At 34.7% G+C, this 23,399-nt stretch overlaps 1 protein-coding gene across 1 annotated transcript in view; it reads left to right on the top strand.

Moving 5' to 3' along the window:
- The window catches only part of TFPI (tissue factor pathway inhibitor), a 224,860-nt gene that overhangs the window by 512 nt on the left and 200,949 nt on the right, over window positions 1-23,399 (top strand). The window lies entirely within an intron of this gene.

Genomic DNA, 23,399 nt, shown 5'->3' with positions numbered 1-23,399 from the left:
GAGAGACAACTCACATTTCTTAGGTAGACCTCTGAAGAATAGAAGCCCATGGGTAGGCTTCAGATGCATCACTTGTCAGTCTGTCTTTGAAGATACAAGCTGTGGTATATAATCCCTGTTAAAACGCGCTAGATTAATCCATTTATTTCCAATGACAGTTGTGTGAAATGTGAGTTAGGGAAAACATATTTCCTAAAGAAGGACAAGGAACTCATGTCTGCCATGCTCCATTTATTTCTGGTGGCTTTCTGCCATAGTACTGCCAGTAAGGGGACATGTAGTTTCTTTGACAAGGTAGGAAACTCATCTGTCATCCTCTTGATGATTTTTTTTTCCACAACTGAGTACCGCTTCTAATAGTTGCCTTTCATTTTTCATTAATCAGTAGACAAACCACAGGAACGGCCATTTAAATAGCAGAGCAAAACATGTCACTGAAATCAAAGCAAACGTGTTTTGTGTGCCATGGGTTTCTGTGTGTTTTTTTAAGAATGAAAGCAAAATTCAGGGTGGTAATTTACAGTTGAGAGTGGAAAGATCATGACAGAAAAAGCACAAAGAGTAGAAATCAAGAGTAGGTGGTTTTTCAAATCAGCAACACCTCGATCAATGCATATGGATGTGAATTATGTGAAGAGTTAATTAGTGCAGCTGCTTTTTCCATTCACTACTAACCTCCTCGCCAAAAAAAACCCTCCAAAATATGTTCACAGAAATGAAGTTTGTACAACATTTGTCTGTTCTAGAGAATATTATAACAGTTCTGAAGTTTTCCATCAGATCATTCGCTCTCACAAAGGAAACAAATGTTAACATTTTATATGCTTTCAGAGTTACTTGTAAACTTTACTGGCAAACTAACACAGATCATGAAAGTTTTCCAGAGGATCATTTTGTAGAAAGTTGTGACTGTGGTAGAGTTTGCTAAATTCAAAAAAAAAAAAAAAAAAAAAAAGGCAGAAATTAAACTCTGAGGAGAAGAAAGGAAAATGGAAAACATCATGTTGGGAGAAATCGTAAGTGAATGATATACCTAGCTCTGTTATTGTTCAGGATCATTTTTAGCACCCAGAAATTAAATCCTGGACATTTGTCTAAAAAAAAAAAAAAAACTAATAAACCTACTTTTACTGCAATAATAAGAAGAGAGTTGAAGGAATACCTAATGAATTAGAACAAAATGTCCTCATTTCTTTCACAACTGATCCTTGAGTGGTCAATACACAGATAAATTCTGGAGCTGCAATTGCTCGCTTCTTTGGTTGTTTTTTTGACAGCTACATTCAGCACAGACTTCTCCAGCATCTTGCTGGAGCTGACAACAGCATTGCATGCATCTCTTACCCATTTGTGCCTGTCAAACAGTGACAGAAAGGACGGGAAAAAAGATAATATATGAATTTTCTGTAAGCATGAAAGAAAAATAAAAGTAAATTGCTACCTGGAACATTGTTTCCTAGTCTTTTCTCAGAAGTGAAAATCCACAGTAATCTAGTCCACTGTGAGTTTGAATTATTGTGTTAAATATTCAGACTTTGGTTGTCTTTTTTTTATTTGTTACTGATTTTTTCAGGAAACAAGTCAATTCCTGTACTGCTTAGGCAAAACTACAGTTCATTTCAGCGTCAGGAATCACATCTATGTAGTTGACATTTCATAATGTGCATCCCAGGCTGGCCTTTGTTGTGTGTATTTGACAAGCAGCCATAAAATTGTTCAGTAAATATACTGTTTGTTATTTTGATTAGACTATCTCAGCTGTGGTCTGGTTAATAGATGTAGTTTCAACATTTCAATCTATCTGTTAGATATATAGGTATTTATTTGTAAAGTCATAGGCATCCTTACATATTTTATGTTTTCCAAAATTAAGCCTCAGTAGAATTTTACTGAAAGTAATAAGAATATGTAGCTCATCAGTCATAACAGTAGAGCAGATCATGTGCTACATAAAGGTAAAATGTTTTGGCTACAGAAATACATTGTCTTCAATTTTTCAAATACAGTTTAGAAAGCAAGTAAAAATGTGTAGTTAAGAGTACTTTAAAATGTTTTTACAACACCTTAGCAGATTCTTTATCAGAGAAAGTTAAAATGAGCAGATTTTTTTTAAGTAACCAGATTTGTTCTTCTTGACTTAAGTAGATTAAACAAAGTCGGGGTAGATTTTGACCAAAAACAAATGATAATGTTTTAAAAACAATAAAATTATTTTTAAGTATAGAATATATTACCTCAGGATAGGACACCTTCCAGAATTCCTTCTGCATGCCATTTTGTTTCTTAAAAAATAGAACCATTTTATAATGTGAGAAAAATATTCAGTACATGGGGAGATTCCTGTTCTTGTTTCTGTGATATATTTTTGACATAATCTGTATTTCAGTGTTTAAATAAAGGACTATAGAACAGATCTATTTTCAATTTAAATTAATGCATATTTCTTGAAGGGTATAGAGAAAAATGTCATTACATAGTGGTTTCTTTCTTCTACTGTCATTTTACTCTTCATCAAGGGCAACCTGTGGGATGGAATGAGGACAGTGTTTGAGAGAGGAAAAATAGAGCAAAAATGTAGGAATTCTGGCAGTACTGCCTCTTCATCTTAGTTGTTTAAATGTGTGCTTTTTAAAAAAAAGCTAGAGAAAAAAAATAATGTAGTAGCTGTGTAATATAGGTCCACCAAAACCTGCAGTGGACAAAATGAGATCATTGCTGGGGCAGTCACTCTTTAATTTTGCAGAGAGATTGAGGAAAGAACTAGACATGGAAAATAAATTAGAAGAGTATACTCAAGAAAGAACAAAATCACATTCATATAAGGAGCCAAGCTGTAAGCATGTGTTTAAGAATGGATTTATTTTATGGTTTTTGTTAAATTGTCAATGTCAGTCATGTAAACAGATGGTGGTGTTTGGTTGGAAAAAACAGAGGATGATCAAAAACAATCGAATCAGCTTTCTTTTAGATCTGGAACTATGCTGAAATCAAAGAATAAGTATTCACCAGTTGGAATGATTTTCCAGAAAATAGTTACTGGAAGGAACAGATTTAGAGATTGCACCAATTATGAAACCTGAACAGTTTCATATTCATGGGCCAAGCACCATCTCATCTCTCACATAGACCAAGAACTATCATTTCTGTGTAGGAATATTTAACAAATAAGAAACCAAAGCAACCCCATTCAGTCTTTCTTATGAAGAAACATTGGCAGGGAAAATTCTGCCTCAGATTCTTTCTTACTTCCAACTTTTAATGCTGTCATGGTGCTATAATGTATACTTACATTTTAAGTTTCCCTGACTTTATGGGAGAAGTGTAAATTCATTGTAAATGAAAATCTTAGCCCCACATTGATCTTCATGATCTAAGGAGGAGGAAGTTCTTTATTTTAATCAAGAGGAAGACATCTTTAGCAGTGTGATCAGTCTGTATATCACGGATGGCAAAGGCCAAGAAGATGTAGGTATTTAGAAAACTAATTATCTTCTGTAAACTTAACCAACTGGTAAGTTGGTTAGACCTGTTAACCAGATCGTAAGAGCAGGTGCTGGTATCTTGAAAGCAGTTACATGACATCGTGTTACCTGAATTTTCATTTTTGTTTGGCAGTTGACCAAAAACTCTTCTGAGACAGGATTTACCAAGGACAGATGACAGAGGCATATACTTTAGATCTGTTTTAAGGTGGAGTGTATGGGAAAGAACATGAGGCAAAGGTATTTGATCTAACTTCGTTAACTGGGAATGCAGTCATGCTTCAAAAATATGAAGGGTTACTGACTTGGAAATCACAAGATTTCTTGGGCCTCCCCTTTTGTGTTCTGTTTATGAAAGGATTCTTCCTGATAGTTTCGTGCTGTTATCTCATGGCAAGAGCCTGTGCAGCAGAAAGTTGTAGCACAGGTATGTTATGAACAGTCTTTTTAGTCTAGATAGCCATGTATGGAAAGAAAGAGGGAGAGATTTACTGGCTGTCTGCAGTTGCCTTTGAACAAAATATCTGATCTATGTTTATATACACAGAAGTATATAGCAAAGGGATGTATATGCGTATACATATATGTATGTATGTGTGTGTATACTCAAACACACTCTACACAAAATATTATTTGAAATGCTTTTAGAGTGGAAAATAGCTAACGTTGAAACAGAAGAATTTCTGGAAAATACCCCAAAACTGTAGCAAGGAACCAAATCTATTTTCACATTTTGAAGCATCTAGAACAGTATCTTATTGTTTTTCCTCATTGCTACAGAATTTAGTGCAGAAAGAACGGTTGGATTACTTAGTCTGATTCTGTAGATGTTATAGGCTACTCAGTTTTATCCAGATGTCTTAACAATTGAGTTATGTTAATAAATTCAGTTTGGGGCCTGAGAAAAATAAGTCATGTCAGACAAAGAGAAAAGCAGGGTGTCTCCAGTGCTCAAGTGTAGGTGATAGTAGTGACTGATTACTGTTGATCTCAGAGAGGGTCAGTCTCTAAAGCTTTTCATTGAAGTTTGTAACTAATATTGTAGTCACCTTTACGAAATATTTGCAAAGTAGAAAAGCAGTTTCTCAAGTGAAACTTCTCACAGACTTTATTGCTGATCATGTATCTTGCATCTGCAAAGCCAAGTGAGAAAAGGCAGCAGACTTTAGGCCCTTAATTCTTAAGTTTTGTGAGAAGGAAGGAGCAACTAAAAAGTTCATTAAAAGCAAAGGGGTAATAGGAACATAATCTGTTCTTTATGAAGTACAAGAGTGCCAAATATTACCATGACTTTTTTTTCTGAGCCAGTTATCCTTTAGCGTGTGGCAGGACATAAAATTAAGAAATTACCTGAAATGGTCTGAGTTGCTTGTTCCATGACAAAAGCATAGAACAACAACAACAAACTAAAAAAAAAGCACAGTTAGCTCCTTTAAGACAGAGAATAAAAAAATCATTACTCTATCATCTACATTACATGTGGATATCATCAGTTTTCAAAACTGCCTAGTATTTGAAAAAGATGCAACAACTAAAATGTACTCAGAGTGCCTAAAACAAAGAAAAATTCCAAGTCATCTCTTATTGAACTCACAAGTTTTCTGTTAGATTTCAAAGATATAATACAGTAATATATTAATAAAATATTCATACAGGAATAAACCTTGAAATGCAAAAATTGCTTCTCTTCGATGAAATGTTAGAAAGAAAGGAGCTCTGGAGAAAATTCTAGTCCCTTGACATAAACGATACAGTATCTATCAAGAGTTAAATCAGGAATTAAAATCTTCAACAGCTATTTAGTAAAATATCCTAGGCAGGGCCTAACAAAAGCCAAAAAACTACTGAGACACCTTTAATCAAGGCCAAATGAATATTTTATATGCGTATTTCATATGGTTTCATTCTCTATGTTGTTTCTCTGTTTTCTTATTGCTTTTTCTTTGCTTCTCTTCGGTATGTAAGACTTTATTCTACTTTATACAAGATGCAGAAGGTCAGATGTAGATCTATTTGCATTTTTGGAAGAGTTTTACTTTTTCACATTAAATAGATTATTTTAGATAAATCACAGTCTTGGTGAGATGTGATGTATTTAATGTGTAAGTTTATATTTGTTTTTTGCACATGTAATGTAAAGCTGAAAAATTACAGAAGAGGAAAAGAAATTTGCTGCTACTGGAAGGCTAGAAGAAGGATATGAATGCTGAAGACAGCACAGAATTAAAGAGAAAGAACTAAACATTGGAAAAGAAATAAAGCCATATTATGCAATATGTATAACAAATACATATTGTGATCCGTAGAGGGAAAAAATACATGTTCAGTTACAAGTACACAGTAGTTCTGAACACAACGTTCTGGAGTGTAATTATCTATATTATTTGTGTTCTGTGGAAATGAACTCTCTTTCATTGTAGTCAGGTATGTAATCATTTTTAAGACAGCTTCTCTCCACCAGGGATCTTTAATAAGATAAAAATCGTGATACATTTCTTGCTTATTCAATTTTCAGAGAAAAAGCGTTTTTTGGAAGTTGAACACTGTCAATATTTTAATATGTGCCCTCTTTCCTGAAACACACTTGTGGAAAGCAGTAAACGTCATTCATCTCTTCCAGAGACTGTTCCATGTAAGAATCTAATAATCTACAGCAAATGGCAGAAAATAAAGTTAGCCTTTTGGACAATAGTAGTAAGCATCACTTTAGGGTTTAGGACTGACAGTTGTCAAACTCAGGTGCAGGCTTCTTCTACTGGCATAGACCAATATCTCTGAGCAAGGAAGATGAGCAAAACACCACCTTATCCCTGGAAATGAGCTCTTGAGCCAACATATCAGCAAATACAAACTTTGAACAGACTTGTTCAGATATTTGAATTAACTTCTATGTTTTCCTCTAGACTTCATAGTATTCTTGAGTTATGGGAGTATGGAATGAACCGTAGAACTATTTCCTAGATGAAAATTGATACATGTGAACACATTCCTAAGTCTAAGTCCTTTTACCAGCCACAAGCTCATACATTTCCAGGGCTACCAGAGCATGAGACTTTTCTGTTATCCTCTGCCAATCTTTTGGCATTTTAATTTAATTTTTTCCATTTTCTTAGTATCTGACATAACGTTTACTGAGTTTGCCCTTTCATAATAATGTTTCTTTTTATGCTTTAGGATGAGATAGTGCCCAGCTTGTAGACACCTTGTACATGTACTTTGATATTGCAGTTAAAATTCAATTCTTTTCTAAAAACTAATAATGCATCACATAAATAAAGTAATCGGTGCAAGGGACCTGTAGAACCTGCAGAGCATTAAAAGATATCTTAAAAAAGTATGTGACCGATTGAGCTCTCTCAAGTAAGTATACTGTCTTTCTTATAACTATGAATCATACAAAACTAAACTAGGGTCTTTTGTCCTCTGCTTTTAGTTACTTCCAGCAGTCCCTTAGTCAGTACTGTCCACTTATTACATGTTGAGAAGGAAGTGGCTTCCCCTTACCCAGTGCAGTCATAATTGCATTGAAAGTTCTAATCATGATGGTACAGCTATTTTTAATGAAAACAAAGAATAAGTTAAAAGAATAAGCATTTCTCAGAATTGGGATCATATGTGTGACTGTCTCTGAAATAGATGCTGCTTCAAATTAACATTAAACTTGTCCAGCAAAAGGCCTAACTCAGCTAAAAGAGCTTTTTGAATTTACATATAATGACAGTCTCATCTCAGTTTGCTGTAATGGTAAAAATCACACATGTATTGAAATGGCAGGGAGATGAGTTGGAACTTCTACTGTGGAACTATTGCAATGGAAGAACTGTAATGTTTCTGGGAAGTACACTTTCCTATTTTTATAAGTACCCTAGTTTTGTGCAAAATCAAATTACTGTCAGTTTGCACCCTTGACTATCTGCTCATACATGAAACACTGAGAAATACCACCAGTTTCAATATCCTGTATGTATAAAGGGCACAAAGTGGAGGCTTCTTTTTTATTTGAACTACAGTACGGAGGTGCGACAACTGCTTGACAACCAGCATATTAAGAAGTAAGCATACAGTACAGATGAAATGTGTTTCTATGAAATGAATGACAGCTTCATGCTTGTAGCAAACATCTGCCCTTAATCTATATCGCTAATTAACCAAGTGTTGCACATTTGGGATTAGTTACAGTAAATAATGCTGAAATGGATACCACACGGATACTTGTGAATAGAACTTAGAAGACTTTTAGATATTTTTCAGTTTAGAACCATAAGAGCTCTTGTCTTTGACAATTTCTGCTTTGTTCCTTTCAACCAGCAGTTTCTTCTGATCATTAATATGATATTTTTGAGGATTTTTAATGTCTCCCTGCCTCCCTGGAACAGTTTTCTCATGTCCTCTCCCAAAGTTATGTTTATTTTAGAGGATTAATGGTATAATTTATTATGTCAAACATTTTATTTTTAAAGCCAATTCAAACAATCTTCAGAAACATCTGAAAACAGAACAATACAGCAAGCACTTACAGTTACCTCAAAGGGCCTGTTTAACATCTCTGCAAGATAAATCTGTGAAGAAAAGTTCCCTAACCTAAGGGACCTAAGTCTTGAACTCTTTTCCCAGGCATGAATAGAAGTTTTTGAGTGAAGAGAAGAGCATTACCTTACATTTGTAAAAATAAGAAAAAAGAATTTTGGGTACATAATTATACAGTTCTGTAGAAATACAGAAAGAGTTATCTCACAGAGGATTACGTCAACAAGAATTAACTCATGTAGGTACCTGAATATTAATTATTTTGATTAAAAAAAAAAGGCTGGAGGAACAGAGCTTTCCAAAACCCTTGGAGATCTGAGCAGCCAATAAACAAAAACAAACAAAAAGCTTATTTTTGGTGAAATAGGAGCTGAAGGTAAATTAACATTCTCTCTTTTTATGGCTTGTTACGGTAGTGTACTCTGAGAACAGTTTGTGCTGTGTATCAGCAGAAAGGCTAAAGGAAGCCCCTTGCCTTTATCATAGCTGGCGAGGAAAAAATGAACCAAGATTCTGAAACCATGTGGCCAGCATAAGTGGAGCCTAGCCCCTCCAGGTATCCACAAACAGAGAGTGGATAGAATGGACAGTAGAGAGGACTCTAAAAAAATGATCAGAAAAGAAAGAGAAAATAATGACAACAACTGAGGTAATAGAGATGACCCAAAGAATGGAGGAGGCAGTGAAAACAACTGGACTTCCAAACTGTGCAACATACATTTTACTTAGGGGTTACACATTGACTACCTACTGACAGAGCTTAGTAACAGAAAGATCCCAACTTCAGCAACAAAATCAATTGATGGTTCCCTCCCTGACATTCACTAATTCAAGTCATTAAAAATCTACTTGAGATAAGAACATTAACCTACCACAGTTAAGTTTTCCTTGTATTAACCTTGCTTATTATACTGCATTCAGACAGAATTATTTCGCATTATTAAGTAGATTTCAGAATCAAATACTGAAAAGACCCAAAAGATCACTTAGCCTATACCCTACTACTTCATGATCATTCCCCAAAGTTCAGTTTCTCATACATTATCTAGTCTGCTTAGAGTTTTGAAACCATGACCTTATGTGCAAAATAATAAAAATGGAGAGCAAGAGAGGGGAGAAATGTTAGTTTAACATGATTTTCACAAGAAAAATGATACTACATATTTAATGTATGAGAAGCTAAATCTTATTCTGAGCGTTATTGCACTTCTATCTGAGAGCATTTATCAGCATGCGGCACATACCGCTGCATCTGTCTCTGCATCCTGAATCTCGCTATACTATACCATGCCAAGGAACAATCAATTGTTAAGTTTATGCCTTTGAAAAATGCATTTATAAAGGCACAGCTATTTTTGCCATCGTATTACAGTTTCATTGTTTTGGAGACATCTTCAGAGTCAGTACAATTGGGAGCATTCTTTTGCAATTTTATTTTAAAAAGGAGGATGTTTGATTAATGTCTCTGTATTGAAATCAACGCCAGCTGGATTTTATGTCCCAGTCATAACGCATAAAAACTGTATGTGTTCAGCATATGAGCAGCAGAACAGAGAGGTTCTGTTGCCTATTTATTTTTCTTGCATGGCAAAGAGAAAAAATTATAAAAATAATAATGGGGGAATATGAGAAACACATATAAAGTGGCTTTAAAGACTCAAGTTTGAAGAAAATGAATATCAATAGCATCAGTCAAAATACTGCTTAGGTCTGTATATTCTTTTCCAAAAGAAACTTTAACATCTGACCAAAGTATGGCAAAACAGACACAAAGTTTACACAGAACCACAAGTTTAACAGCTGTTTTGAGAAAGAGTAGGTTCACTTTGCTGCAAAAATATTTTTGTAGAAAAAAATTAAAGTAAAAATTCCAAAACAAAGACAACCACAGTTGCAAGTCAATAATTTAAATTACAAGTACTTTGATGCCCTTGGTTAAAAAACTTTCATTAAAGATATCTAGACAGAACTAAGTAGCTCTTATTGCTCCCCAACAATGGATAAAACCTTTTCAAAGTAGCTTGTTGTATCAAAGTCATCCAGCCAGCAGTGCTCAAGTAAGATCTGATATAAGCAGAAGTGAGAGCATTCTGCTAAAGAACTTACTTAGCCTCCTGTTAGAAACGTGAGTCCAAAAAAAAAAAAAAAATTCCCATCTTGAAATACAGAACACATTTAGAAAAGAAAGTAAGAAAGCATTTTTCTAAATATTTTCTTCAAAATAGATGAAGCGTTGTTTTGTTTTTTTGTGTATTACACATATGTGTTAAAATAACAGAATTAGCAAGATGTTTGATTGTCACCTTTCTCTGAGGATAAATATCCTTGCAGAGAATATTAAGTCGCATAATTATCTTCCTTTCTTAATTCATAGCACTAAAAGGAAGAACTAACAGAGACATCTCCAGTAGAAAATATCCAACTTCCATACATACACAATGATTGGAACTGTTTGAAAGCTGATAGGCTTTCAAATTGTTGTGGGTTTTAATTTCAGATTATTGTGTAACACTACTTACTTTTAAGAGCTAGGAAGTTAACTGCTGATTGAAAGCTGTATATAGGACCAAATCTTTTTTAAGACTCCAGACATGTAATTAGTGAATTAACTAGTAGTGTCCTATCACATCATCTTAGCATCTGTTACTTACCAGGACATAAAATGTATACTGCACATATATTCCAATCATAACTTTGATTTTGTGTGCTACAATAAACTTCGGACAACAAGGTTGTCATTCAGAGCTATGTTCAGCTGAGGGTAAGGCAGCAGGCAGGACAATAAAATGCAAGTGCATTGAGGATTTGAAGTCTTCAGCTGAATGTATTGAAAGTGCTATGGAATAGATAAAGGAATAGATAGAGGAACATCTGGCAATTCTCTCAGAGCACATGTATGACTACCCAAATGCAAGTTGCTCACTTCCTTTTTGTGTTTGATTTAGGATTAGTAATCATTTCAACAACCAGCTCATTGGTGGGATGAAATGATGTATTTTACCTTTTTTAAAACAGAGATCGATGTACGCTGTTTACTAGATTGCTTTATAAATGCCAAGAAAAGCTTTTCTACTAGCAAGCACAGATTTGTGCGCAGTATTTGCTGTTCAAATACTGCAAGACTAGATTAATGCAAAAAAACCTTTGTCCCTGGATATTTTTGTCAACAGGACTGAATCCTAAAAGTAAATTTTTTAGAAGGATGCTGATTGGGCTTTATTACTCATTCAAGGTGTTTTTGCACACTCAGAAAAATACAACTATCCTCTCCCCAGTGCTTTGAGAAGTAAAGAATATAAACCACACTATTTTTAAAGAAAGTTTGAAGAACCAATCAAAAATCAATTTGAATAGCAAAGATAATCATAGAAAGTTTTGTTGTGGACAGTGCAGAGGGAGTCAACCATTTTCCAATTATAAAAAAGTATTAGTACAGTATTACATGACTTAGCTCATCATTTGGTTATGTTTTATAACAAAAAAAAAAACTTTTGAATACTCTTTTTATGTGGTTATATTTGAGTGTTTTTGCTGTCTAAAGGTATACAATAACTTTTTGTATTTTTCCTACATAACAAAATAGAAACCAAATGAGAGGAGGTAGTAGGGCAAAATTACCTGGGGAAGGTTTCTCTCCTCTGTCCTCCAACTGGATGACAGGAGAATGTCCATGCATTTAGCAGCACGAAAAGCTACCACTTCTTGGTCTCGCAGAGTGCAAAACATCTTAAAATACATCAGAAGCATGGGTGAGGTCATAGGCCTTGCCTTTCACTATGACAGCAAAATAAACTAGGTATTCCTTTAAGCCACTTGTACTATGTGCAAGCTCTAATATGAATCATACTTCCACCACTGTGAGACTGACTAAAAGCCACCCTTAACTTAAACAGAAAGATGCACTGTAAATTTGCATACAAAATGCATTCACTATCATGCATTGCTTATAGTATATCTTCCTATTTTCCTTAAATTTCATGCAAGTAAGCACACAGGCTCAGAGATAAGGAATATGTTAGCTTTAGATCACTGTTGCACAGACTGTGAAATAAGTCTGCGTTAAGGTGAATCATTCAAATGATAAAATATTATTTAGTGTCCTAGACTCCTTAAACAGAGAATAGAATAGAAATAAACAGAGAAAACAGAACAAGATACAACAGAATAGAACCGAATAAAATAGAATAGAATAGATTTTCTTCCTACTGCCAAATTATGTTCACTGGTTATCAGACATAACAATAGGCAACTGAAGTCTGGATAGTGCAATTTTTCTGTATCACTGTAAGTTCTCAATGGAAATGTTTCTTATTTTTTTCCTACTTACGCCCTAGAGAAAAGGTTGGATATGTTAATTCTGCATTTGGACTGTTCCTACTCATTTACCAGATAATGAGGACCACATCTATTGATGATTATTGTGCGTCATGCAACAATCTAAATTATGTTTGCCCTTCAGGGTTGGAACTGTTGTTTGCAATACTAGAACTTCTTGCAAAGCAGTTCTGGAGCCAGGAAATTTTTTATTTCCTTTGATATTATGGACTTTTCCCTTTTGGAACAAGCATTAAGCTTGTTTCCGAGTTCATATATCTTGGGATTATGTAGAAAGCCTAGGTCAGAGTGGGAGAAAAAAAAAAAGTACTATTTGCTGTATTCCTGTGCTCCAGGTGGCGTTCCAAATAGAAAAGAAAACAAACTTCCCCTTTGAAGGGTGTTGCTGGAAAGCAACATTGCTGAGCAGTGTGTTGACTTTTCTTAATAAATTCCAAGGAATGATTCATGCCTCTATGCCCTGTCTAATATTCCCTGATATATCAAATCTTGCTTCTTTTTCAATTTCTTGGCACAGATTGTTATAGTGGACTCTAGAATTTAAAGCAAAGCAAAGGCAACTGTGGAGCAGAGATTGAATGTAGCTCCACTTCTGTGTAAAACAGAACTAAATTCATAGGGTTCTTTCTGAGGAACGGCTTGATCCCTGCTCAAATTTCTGACGTTAGTTCTGTATAACTTGAAGCAAATAGAGATGACATTAATTCTTGAGGTTTAGAAAAGACAGTGATGTGAACTAACTGGGAGATATGCCAAGGTATTTTTTCTTTAAACTGAAATCAACAAAAAACCTCATACTCCTTCCTACCCTCCAGATTAGTTTTTTGACAGCTCTAATCCTGAGGAAGAGCCCAGGAGAAGCATGCTAGAGGAATTTCAGAAGACTGATCAATCCATCATTGTGTTGTAGTTCCAAAAGGGATCGCAAGATTTTTCACAGACGCATCAAAATATAGCAGATCTAAGTACTGTGTAAACGCCTGGATCATCAGTATCTAATGGATCAGAAAAAAAGAACACAACTAACTAATGTATAAGGACAGAAATAAATATATCTTTCTCAAAGCAGATTTTTCTTTTACAGAAATAATTGCTTTTGATTTTGCTTTTGTCTCTTTAGTAAATAGGTACATTTGTTATGAAGAAATGAAAAGCAGCTGTCTTTGATCATTACTCTATGGAAGGAAATGATAATAAGAATTTCAGTAAGAAAACAGATCTGCCAGTTACATTATAAATGAGTTCCATAATGTCTAAATTCACTTCACCCAGATTTTTTTTCACCCAATGAAGCATATCAGCTAATCCAGTCAAAACACAGATATTGCCTAAGTTGTACATGGTCCTCCTGAGGCATTTTTTAATTGAATGGTATTTCTCAAAGTAGAAGAGGAAGGTTGTTCTTTTTCCACTATTGGTATTGTTCTTCATGAAGCTAAAGTATCTCTTGAAGAGTTTCTAAAAACCACACGGTGAAGGAAGGAAGGTGAGAAATGTATTTCTCATTTATCATCTTTTGTGGACTCTATTATCAAAAAGACCTTGACACCTAGTATAATCAGCAGGCTGGAAAAGGAAGAAAACACAAACTGAAAAGCAAGTTTGCCTGCAGGAATGTAACTCAGCACTCTCATTGGGACAATTATACGTGTCCTCTAAGCAGGATAGCTCTTTTTCAAGTGTAGTATTTTGCTGAAGGGAAAAATCTCATCATTGCCCACGTCTTATTTAGTTTTTAAATCAAAGGAGCCTCACCTCCACCTTCATACATTGTCAGCCAGTTACATTTCTGCTTTAGTCTGAATTACAAGTACTTTAAATAATGTGTGATTGGTAGAAGTCTTGAAGAGACTGAGAGTATGAACATCTTATTAACTTGATTCAGACCCTAAACTACTTTGCTTGCTTGTGAGAAATCATAATGGCTTATCAAATTCTTCTTTTCAAAACACTTGCTTTGTTGTATTAAGGCACAGCGAGGGTTCAGTTGGGTCAGGATTTAAGCTATGTGATAATGACAGCAGTAACAAAACTCAATTTGTTTGAGCCTTTGAGCTCAAACAATATGAGCTCAATTCAATATTAGAATATACTCTGGGATAATTAACTGGTTAAACAGAAAAAAAAAATCAGTGACTGCAGAAGACAGCATAGTAATAAAAGGGTTTATAAGCCACTCTAACCACTCTTTACAGCGCAGCTGCTTGCAACAGCCTTTGTTTTAGGCTATTTTGAGTATTTGAGTTTCAGCAAACTCTACCTCGTCCCTTTAGGTCTCTAGGAAAGTTCCCTCTGTGGTCATCCCAGCTGCTAATCCTCCGCCTTCTGGGCCGCTCACGAGTCTGGCTCCCCTGGCAGCCTCTGGAGCCTTCGCACCCAACCCTGCCTCGCCTTCTCTGCCCCACTGCTCCCCTGCAGGACTGTATACCCAGCACAGGGCTGGCAGCTCACAAAACCAGTCTCATCCCTCACAAAGGTGACAAAACAACTGTTATTAAAACTCCCTAAATAATCATAGAAATCTGTCAGGCTTAGGGGGTAGAGGGAGGGTTGTTGTTGCCAGCATCAGCACTGTGGAAATTATCAAGCATGTTATAGTTTCCTTCTGGTGATACAGACTTCGAAAAGCAAATATGCAATGTGTCATTTAATGAAGAAAGAGCTATGAAATCTTAGACTTCATTCATACAGTGATACCTGACAGAACTGAAAATGGGCTAACAGGTTCAAGGTGAGAACATGCCTGATACAGATAATTCATTTCCTGAACTCCCTAATGCAATCAAACTGCAGGAGAAACTAGACAGGTGCTAGAGACTTAAGGTACGAAGAGAGATTGAGCCTTCCGAACAAATCATCCTACAAGATGTCAAATCAGCAAAGCAGACACTGTCATTAATAACTTTAAGCTGTCAATCGTATCTTTAACCTTTCAAACCTTTCAAAATCCTTTCAATTTCTGTATTTCTGAAAAGATGGAGAAGGGCCATTTTAAGGCTTTTAAGTCAGCAACAAAGAAGGTACATACTGAGCCCAGTTTGTCAAGCAGAAGCCCCAACAAACAAAAGAAAAACTGCATAATCAGGGGTATAATTTTACTTTGAAAAATATTTTGAAAAGGCACCACTTCCCGTAGCATATTTTTTCTTGTGAAATGACACATATAGCATAGGTGACATTATCAGTTGTTATTTAATATAATATTTTAAAAGAGGAAACAAAATTGGTCATTTTAATCAATCCAGAACATTTCTTCAGGTACAATTAAATGTAACTTTAGTCTGAGGCTTAGGCTTACAGTCAATAACCAGCAGTTGTTGCAGTTTGTCCAAGGCTGTTTATACACACCAAAATTATTTCTATGCTTCACTTGTGTATGAATGGGCATGACAAATCCTTTAAGCTTTAATAAACTGGGAAGTTGAGAAGAATAGTCTGATTTAAAATATAAGAGGCACACACAGACATGTCTCAGAATACAAAATTTCTGTTCAAAGTAATCCATAGCCATCCTTCTGTTATCTTCTGTTTAACACTTTGAGAATGCTTAAAGTTTCTAGAACAGCATGCCTTTTTCAGAGAAGTTGGCTTGACTGAGTAACTTTGCAGAAACCAAGATTGTGATCAGGTATTTGAGAACTAGCCCATGCCACTGAAAGATTTTTTCCATTTTTTTTCTTCATTTCCCTGAAAGGCTGTTAGATTAGAATTCCATTTATCATTAAATTTGTCTTCCTTTATTGTAATTTATTTGTCAATGAGTACATTGTCCTAAACTTCAGTATATATCTGATAAGACTGTTTTAATTTTCATACTATATATAGCATAAGCAAAAAATTTAGTATGTGTAAAGAAAACAGAAAGAATTGAGTCATTTTAGCATGTCTTCCATCATCACAGAAAAAAATTAATTTAGTCCTAGAAATACTACATAGAAAAACTGCTTTTATAAACTACTCATTTACATTTTCTGTTGTATCTAACAGCCCACAATAAGCAACTGTGAAACTTCTCCCGCATAAATTACATTAAGCTTTATGGAAACTCTTGCTGTCTTTGCTTAACCATGTTAAATCATTTTTCCACTACTTCTACAAGTTATCCAAGTTTCCCCAAATACTATGTCCTACTAGTAATATATACATATATACATATTAAAAAAATAAGGTTAAAATCCTGCTTATATATGAAAAAATCCTTTATTTAAGCTGCTGAGGTTTTATTATATTTCAGTATTCGAAATATAATTCACAGAGTATTAGTACACTTCTGCACTCTAGTATTTTGTCATAAATCATACTAGTAGCCATTACACCAATTCAGTATGTAACATCTCTGGCTATTCACGCTCATTCATAAACTTTTCTAGAAAGTATCTTCCTTCAATGCCTTTTTCTTATCATGAAATTGCTAATCAATGCTTGAGAGTTTCCTTTTTGAAACATAAAGCCACATAAATGAACTGTTCCTGGTAGTTATTCAGTGCATCTTAGGATAATGTGAAAGATTTCTCTCCTTTTTCCCCCTCCCACTTTGTTAAAAAGCCTAAAGTAGAAAACAAGGAGCTGCTGTTTTGAAAAAAAATCTTCAGAGTCATCACTCCTGATGTATAAGATAGAAATAGAGGAATAGATACTCAGGTACAAAATCTAAAATATGATAAAAGAGCTTTAAATAAATTCAGGATGATTTGTTTACAAAGATTTTTTTATTATTACTTCATAAATATTTCCAAGCATACTACTTTATTTTTTAACCTCTATGTTACAATTTTGAACTGACTTATATAAATGAAGAATCATGCTAATTCAGAAACAAACATACTTTTAAAATATATTACAAATAATGATGTTTAAGATCCTAGTTCTTTCACCTGTCATGAGAAACCTTATTTTAAATGCTCAGTTATTTTACAGAGGTCAAAGCTCATCAGTTATTCTTTCATGAAGTAATTCTTTGGGATTTTTGTATGATATGTACTGATTTATACCACCATAATGTTTCTGCATAGGCACTTGAAATATAAAAGAACAAATCTTTCTAGGGATAAGTTATGGAAAATGTGCACAAGAGGAAGCTTAGGAGAGATATTGCAAAAAATTAAATGCTTTGCTGCTACCACGTACTGCAATTGCTATTTGCTGTTGGACTCGACCCTCACAGATAAGTGAGGATTCTGGGTCTGATGTGGTATAACATAACATTAAGCTGCTGTTTCATGTCATGGTCAGTTTCTGCATTAAAATCATGAATCCTGACCTTTAGCCTTACTCTCTGATAACAATGATAGTGAACAACAGCGAATAGAAACTGTTAAAACTAAAGATTTTGAAGAGTGAAAGCAGAGGTTTTTCCTTGAAAATATCCCCTTTTTAAGCAATAAGGTGATCATATCCATTTTAAACCAAAGGCTAACAATTTATTCCAAGCAGATTACATATACTAGAAGGACATTGCATACTGGTATTCAGAAGAAAGATGTTAAATATCCTTCTAACTGTAGAGTTTGGTGGATGAAAATTAAAAAAATTAAGAATGAGCCTGCCACCTTGCTACTGAAGTCTCCAACGTTTACTGTGATCTGCCAATCTAACCATAAGCAAACAGTCCAGAATAAAATAAATCTCAGATGTTCTATTTCAAAAGATGCAGACTGATAAAGGAAGAATTTGTGAAGTTCTGTCAGATGTTGCATGTAGAAGAATTTGCAGTCTGATCATAACTTTTTTTTTTCAAGTCTAGCTAAAGAAACCCATGACCCAGTCATCTATATGCCATATGATTAGTAATATGCCTGTACATGATTCAGATTCTTTACTGTAGATCCTTTCTTCCATTTGGATCTGCCAGGACATACTGATGACTGTCTGTGTGTATGATGCCTACAGTGCTGTGTCAGTATTGTATGTGCTCAATAGGGACATCTGTGTGTAAAGAAAAAGAAAACAATATGGAAAAAATGAGATGCTTACTATTGATGAAGAAAGTTCTTTTTTGGATAACAGTGCTTTAAATACTTTATACCTTTCAACTTTGTCAGTTGGATGTTTTTGAATGTTTCTTCTGTGTGATACAAAGATTACTCTTGTTCAAAAGGGAGTGATAATGAACTAGCTCTTTGGTGATCAGTTTGTTGTTTTGAATGTCACCTCAGGTAGGATTAAAAGCAGAATGTTTCCTCAGTGTGGAAGGCGGGCATTGTTAACAGCAGAAAATAGTAAGCAACCTTGGAGGAAAAACCAAGCATTGCAAAACACAGAAAGTGAGCATGAATTATGATGATTTCAGACAATGTTAACTTAAGCAAATGCCTACTGTCCAAAGAGGCCACATATCAAGGAGGAAAATAAAAAGAGGACAAGCATTTCACTTTCTATATTCAGCCTGTAATGACTCCACTGCTATTGAATCATGACAGATGGTTTTCCTTGAAACCAGGAAATTATGACATTTATTTTTCATTAGAAAACGCTCATTCTCTACATGAGCTAGGGTTGCTTCTTCCACGTTTTTGTTTCGGAAAAAAACTTCAATTTTTTTCAGTGTTCCATTCTCCTATTTTTAAAAAGAAGAATTCTGTTTTGGTTTTTATCTGTTTTATATTTTCATTTAACCAAAATACAGTAAAAAATTAAAAGACTGAAATGAAAGTGTTAGGACAAAATGAGTGAGAAATAAAAATGATCATTAAGCTATTTCTTTCTAATGAACATAAATTTGAGATTGTTTCCTGTTTCCTTTTTTTTTGGCACATAAGTAGTATTTAAAACACTGAACAATGTTTTGAAACTAAGTTCTAGTTTTCCACAAAGCTCTAGGTAGTATGTGAGTTTCAGCTTTGTACTTGCTTTATGCTGAAGACAGCCATGATTTACTTTACTGTGCATTTTGAGCAATCTGTCAAATGTTGAGAATCTAGTTTGTTACTAGTTTTAATTTGACCGGATATTGTTATCATTTGCATTACAGTGGTTGTATTTTCTATTAGGAGAAGCTGCTTTATATTATAGAAATTCTTTAAGTATATTTTGGGGACAGTAGTTCTGAAACTAGTAATATTTATCCTTAGGAATAGCACAATATTTTCAAGATATACACATTCCATGGGTATGTGAGCCAGAAATGCACTTATAAAAGTATCATTTTCATTTTAAAATTTTGTCTGTAGCAGGATAAACTCCAATGACTTCTTCCACACAAAGCATTACATTACTTTGCACAGGAAAGTCCTATTACTAACTTTCCAAATAGCCTGGCAGTTAAATACACAAGTTTTGCAAGCATTATCAACAACTTAAGGTTGATATTTTGTTTTTGTGTTTTTTTTTAAAAAAAAAAAAAGAAGTCTAGCAACATTCTTTTAGAAAATAAGAGCTTTTTCTTTTTGGAAACTATTTCATCTTCATGTTGTCTCCACTGGAGTTTTGTCTATTGGAACATATTTTTCATTTCTGATGAGATCACTGCTATTATTTGAAAGTTAGCAATTTATTATAAACAAACCCAAAGAATAATCTCTTTTGGTTCATAGAACACTTGCAATAAGACACCAGCAGATTATGTATGATAATATCATGTCTACATGGTTTTCCAAATGATACATGTATTATTTTCTTTGTATCTAGAAAATCTCATTAGAACATGTCTGTGCTTTCAGTTAATAAGTATATACTCAACAGCACTAGCAAACAAGCACTAGCAAACTCCTTCCAATAGCTTTGAAAGCCCAGCTTGACTCTGAATTAAATAATAAAAACATTGAAACAGCAATAATAGAGATTGTAGAAGTTTTTTATGCCTCCAGAAGGCATGTCACACAGCATTGTATATGTAGAGGTCCCGTCAGCTCTAAGGGATGCAGGTTTAAGTCCTAATTGATGTTCAGAAACAGCTTGGGGAGGTGCAAAAAGCTTTGAGCACATTTATCAGAGACAAGAACACACAGAACTGTTTAGGGTATACCTAAGCAAGTACATGAGCGTACAGCTGGCTCTGGAATGCCTCTGCTGCCAACTGCAAACTGGGCAGCATGTATAACAACTGCTGTGAATACAGAACTTTAGCTGGGCTAGCAGCTAAAATACTTAGCAGGTGATTACTTAGGATCCTCAGGCCTATCCTGGGGTGCTACCCCATGCAGAGGGCCCTACTGCAACATCTAGATTTTTACTATTAGACTAAAACTACTTCAAATTGTAGCACACGTGCTACAGTCACACTTCATCTGGCTGTATGCAGCAACATTCCTTTAGAGGGGCATGTTACCCTCAGAGGGAAAAGGAGAGGCAAAGATGTTAGTGTAGTGTTGATCAGAGATGGAGCATTGTAAGAACACTGAACCTGCCCTGAAAGGCTTTTTATCCGAGTTGTTGACAGAAGAATCATCAAGAAAATGTGACCAGAGATGACTGGAACCCATACCAGTCCCCCTAGTATCACTTTATATCAAATTATCAACTAACACAATCCTCTTTGGAAAGAATGATGTGTGTTAACACAATCCACAGCTCTGGGATACCTCTATAACTCCTTCTTCTACCTCAAGCTATGAAGACACCTAAACTGTTTTCGCAATTGAAGATTAAGCCAGGGAAAATCATGTTCCTAACTCTTTTATGATCTGCAATAATAAACCCCTTGGGGATGAAGACACAGAAAGTGTAATTATGGGCAGCTTCCTTCCGAGGAGATATGAGGGAAAATATGAGATTATAATAGCTTTCACTTCATTACTGGATTTATTACAAGCTTTACGCTCCCGAAGTCTTAATTTGTACTATCTAAATAATTACCCTCATTGTTTAAATAAAGCAAAAGCTTGTACTACAGAATGGAATCTAGCTAGTGTAATAACCCTCCAGTTTTAGGTCCTTACACACAAATAAGTAAAATATTATCAGTCACTCCATCATTTTATTTATGCATAGGCTGAAAATCAATGTTCAAACATATCTAATTTTTAAGGGGGGGGGTGTATTGGAGCTACAGGACTTGTATGTTAGCATTATTTACTGATTATTATCATGGTACTAAAGGTTTGACCAAAACCACTGCAAATCTTTTTATGATCAAGCCTGTCCATCTGCTGTAAATTAGTTATTTAACACTTCAGAAACTACATGCATAAATTCTTGAAATTATTTACTCTAAGATGACTGCTTATAAGAACTCAGCGAGCAGACCTGTCAAAAGAGAAAACTGGTCTGTTGGTTTACCTCTTTAGGGAGACATTAAACTTATTAAGGATTCTCCAGACTTACTGTGTATAAGGTAGCTGGCATATCTTGGAGATTAGTCTGTTTTAATTTTGCTGTGCTAATACCACAAACAAGCTCATGTAGAGTTGCAACAAATAATTTCAAAAGTTGTTTTCCACATCAGTAAAGAAATTGATATTACCTAAGGGAGAATAACACTTTCTTGCCCTTAGACAGTTCAAAGTAATCAGAACAAGAATAGTGTTCTTGGCCAATTTCAGCCTTTTCCATTTTCATTGGAAGGTCTTGTCTTATGCTTTTTTGGTCTTTCCATTGATAGTTTACTCTGAGTTGCTGCTAATGCTGCTTATCCAACACATCTTATGAACTCTTACATTATATAGTGTTTCTTACCTTTCCAAAAATTTAAAAGTTAGGTATTGTGCTTTGTCAGTTTTACCTGTCTGTAGCTTTACCTGCCTGAGCCCCAGAAATTCAGCTTATTCATGATTTATCCATTAATATAATTATTGTAACCTGCAGAATGCAGAAGTACCAGCCTTGATGGGAATAGAGCAGGTGCTGCAAGGATGTGTGCAGAGAAGAGAATTTGAGTGATTAGCCATCCTGTGGGTATTCCTGTGAAAAGAGATGTGAACAGTTGAAGTCCAATGGCCTGTGCTGTAGTACCTGCTGATTTGTACATTAGGGACAAATACTCTGGTTGCATTTGCCTCAGCTGTTTATTCCACAGGTGCTACGTTTGCATAGGTTATTGAATTTCCTAGATGAAAATTAAAGTGTATTTAACTGTAAGTCTTCATTTTGCAACTATGCAAAAATTTCAAGAATTGCATTCCCAGCGCTTTATGAGCACAAAGCAGAGCATGTTCTAATCATAAATAATTGTAAACTAAGTCTTCACTGCATTAATGGCTCTAATGACTTTTATTGGATTCTCCCAGGAACAGAGTTGTGCACAACCACAAGTAAATGAAATACTAGAGTACAAACATTCCTTGATTTTAAAGCGAAATTTACTGAATGGGTTTGCAGTGACAGATCTATTTGACTTTCCAAAAGCATGACGACACTTCACATACTCAGTAGCATCTGAAATCGACATTTGGGAAGAGAACTCCTGAACAACTTGGCACTAAGCATAGTGCAAACAAAAAGCTTGTAGCTAACGATTGTAGATAAATGATCCACTTAAAATTAAGCAACAGTGACTGAAAAGAAAGCAAACTTCTTTCTTAAAGGGATGTTCTCATATCAGATCTAATTAAGATTTGCATTCTGAAGAGTCTTATCTTTACTAAACCTTAGCCTAACAGAAAATGTCTTAGCAAAATTTTAAAAAACAGCTGTTCTTTTGCAAAGGGATTCAGAATTAACTGATAAGAATTGAGAAGAAAATAAGCTATAAAGATGGATAATCAGGAGTTTTAAAGTGGATTTTTCAAATACTAAATTTCTGAAATCAAAACTTCAGAAGCATATGACACGTTTTACATTCTTTTTTTCCCCACAACCCCCAAGATGCCCCGTGAAGAACTCTGATCAAATCTGGTTTAAAGAAAGTATTTCCTGAGAAGATAAAGGTGAAATACCACTTCATAAAGGACAATACTATACCAAAGCATTTTTTCATATAGACATGAGCAATACAAGTTAATATAAAGAATACAAGTTTGTCTCACTGTCTCCAATTCTCTCTGATAATTTTGTATTATATTTTCCTGTTATCACTTTCAAAAATAGTTGTCACTGGTTTTGAAAACATCTGGTACCAGTTATCTGATTTGGGGAGGGTTGAGAGAGGGTAGTGGAGACAACTAGCTTTATAAACCTAGG

The sequence above is a fragment of the Rhea pennata genome, chromosome 6 (assembly GCF_028389875.1).
Source record: "Rhea pennata isolate bPtePen1 chromosome 6, bPtePen1.pri, whole genome shotgun sequence".
NCBI classification, from domain to species: domain Eukaryota; kingdom Metazoa; phylum Chordata; class Aves; order Rheiformes; family Rheidae; genus Rhea; species Rhea pennata.
Note: the sequence above shows the minus strand (reverse complement) of the source record. Positions and strands in the feature narration are given on the sequence as shown.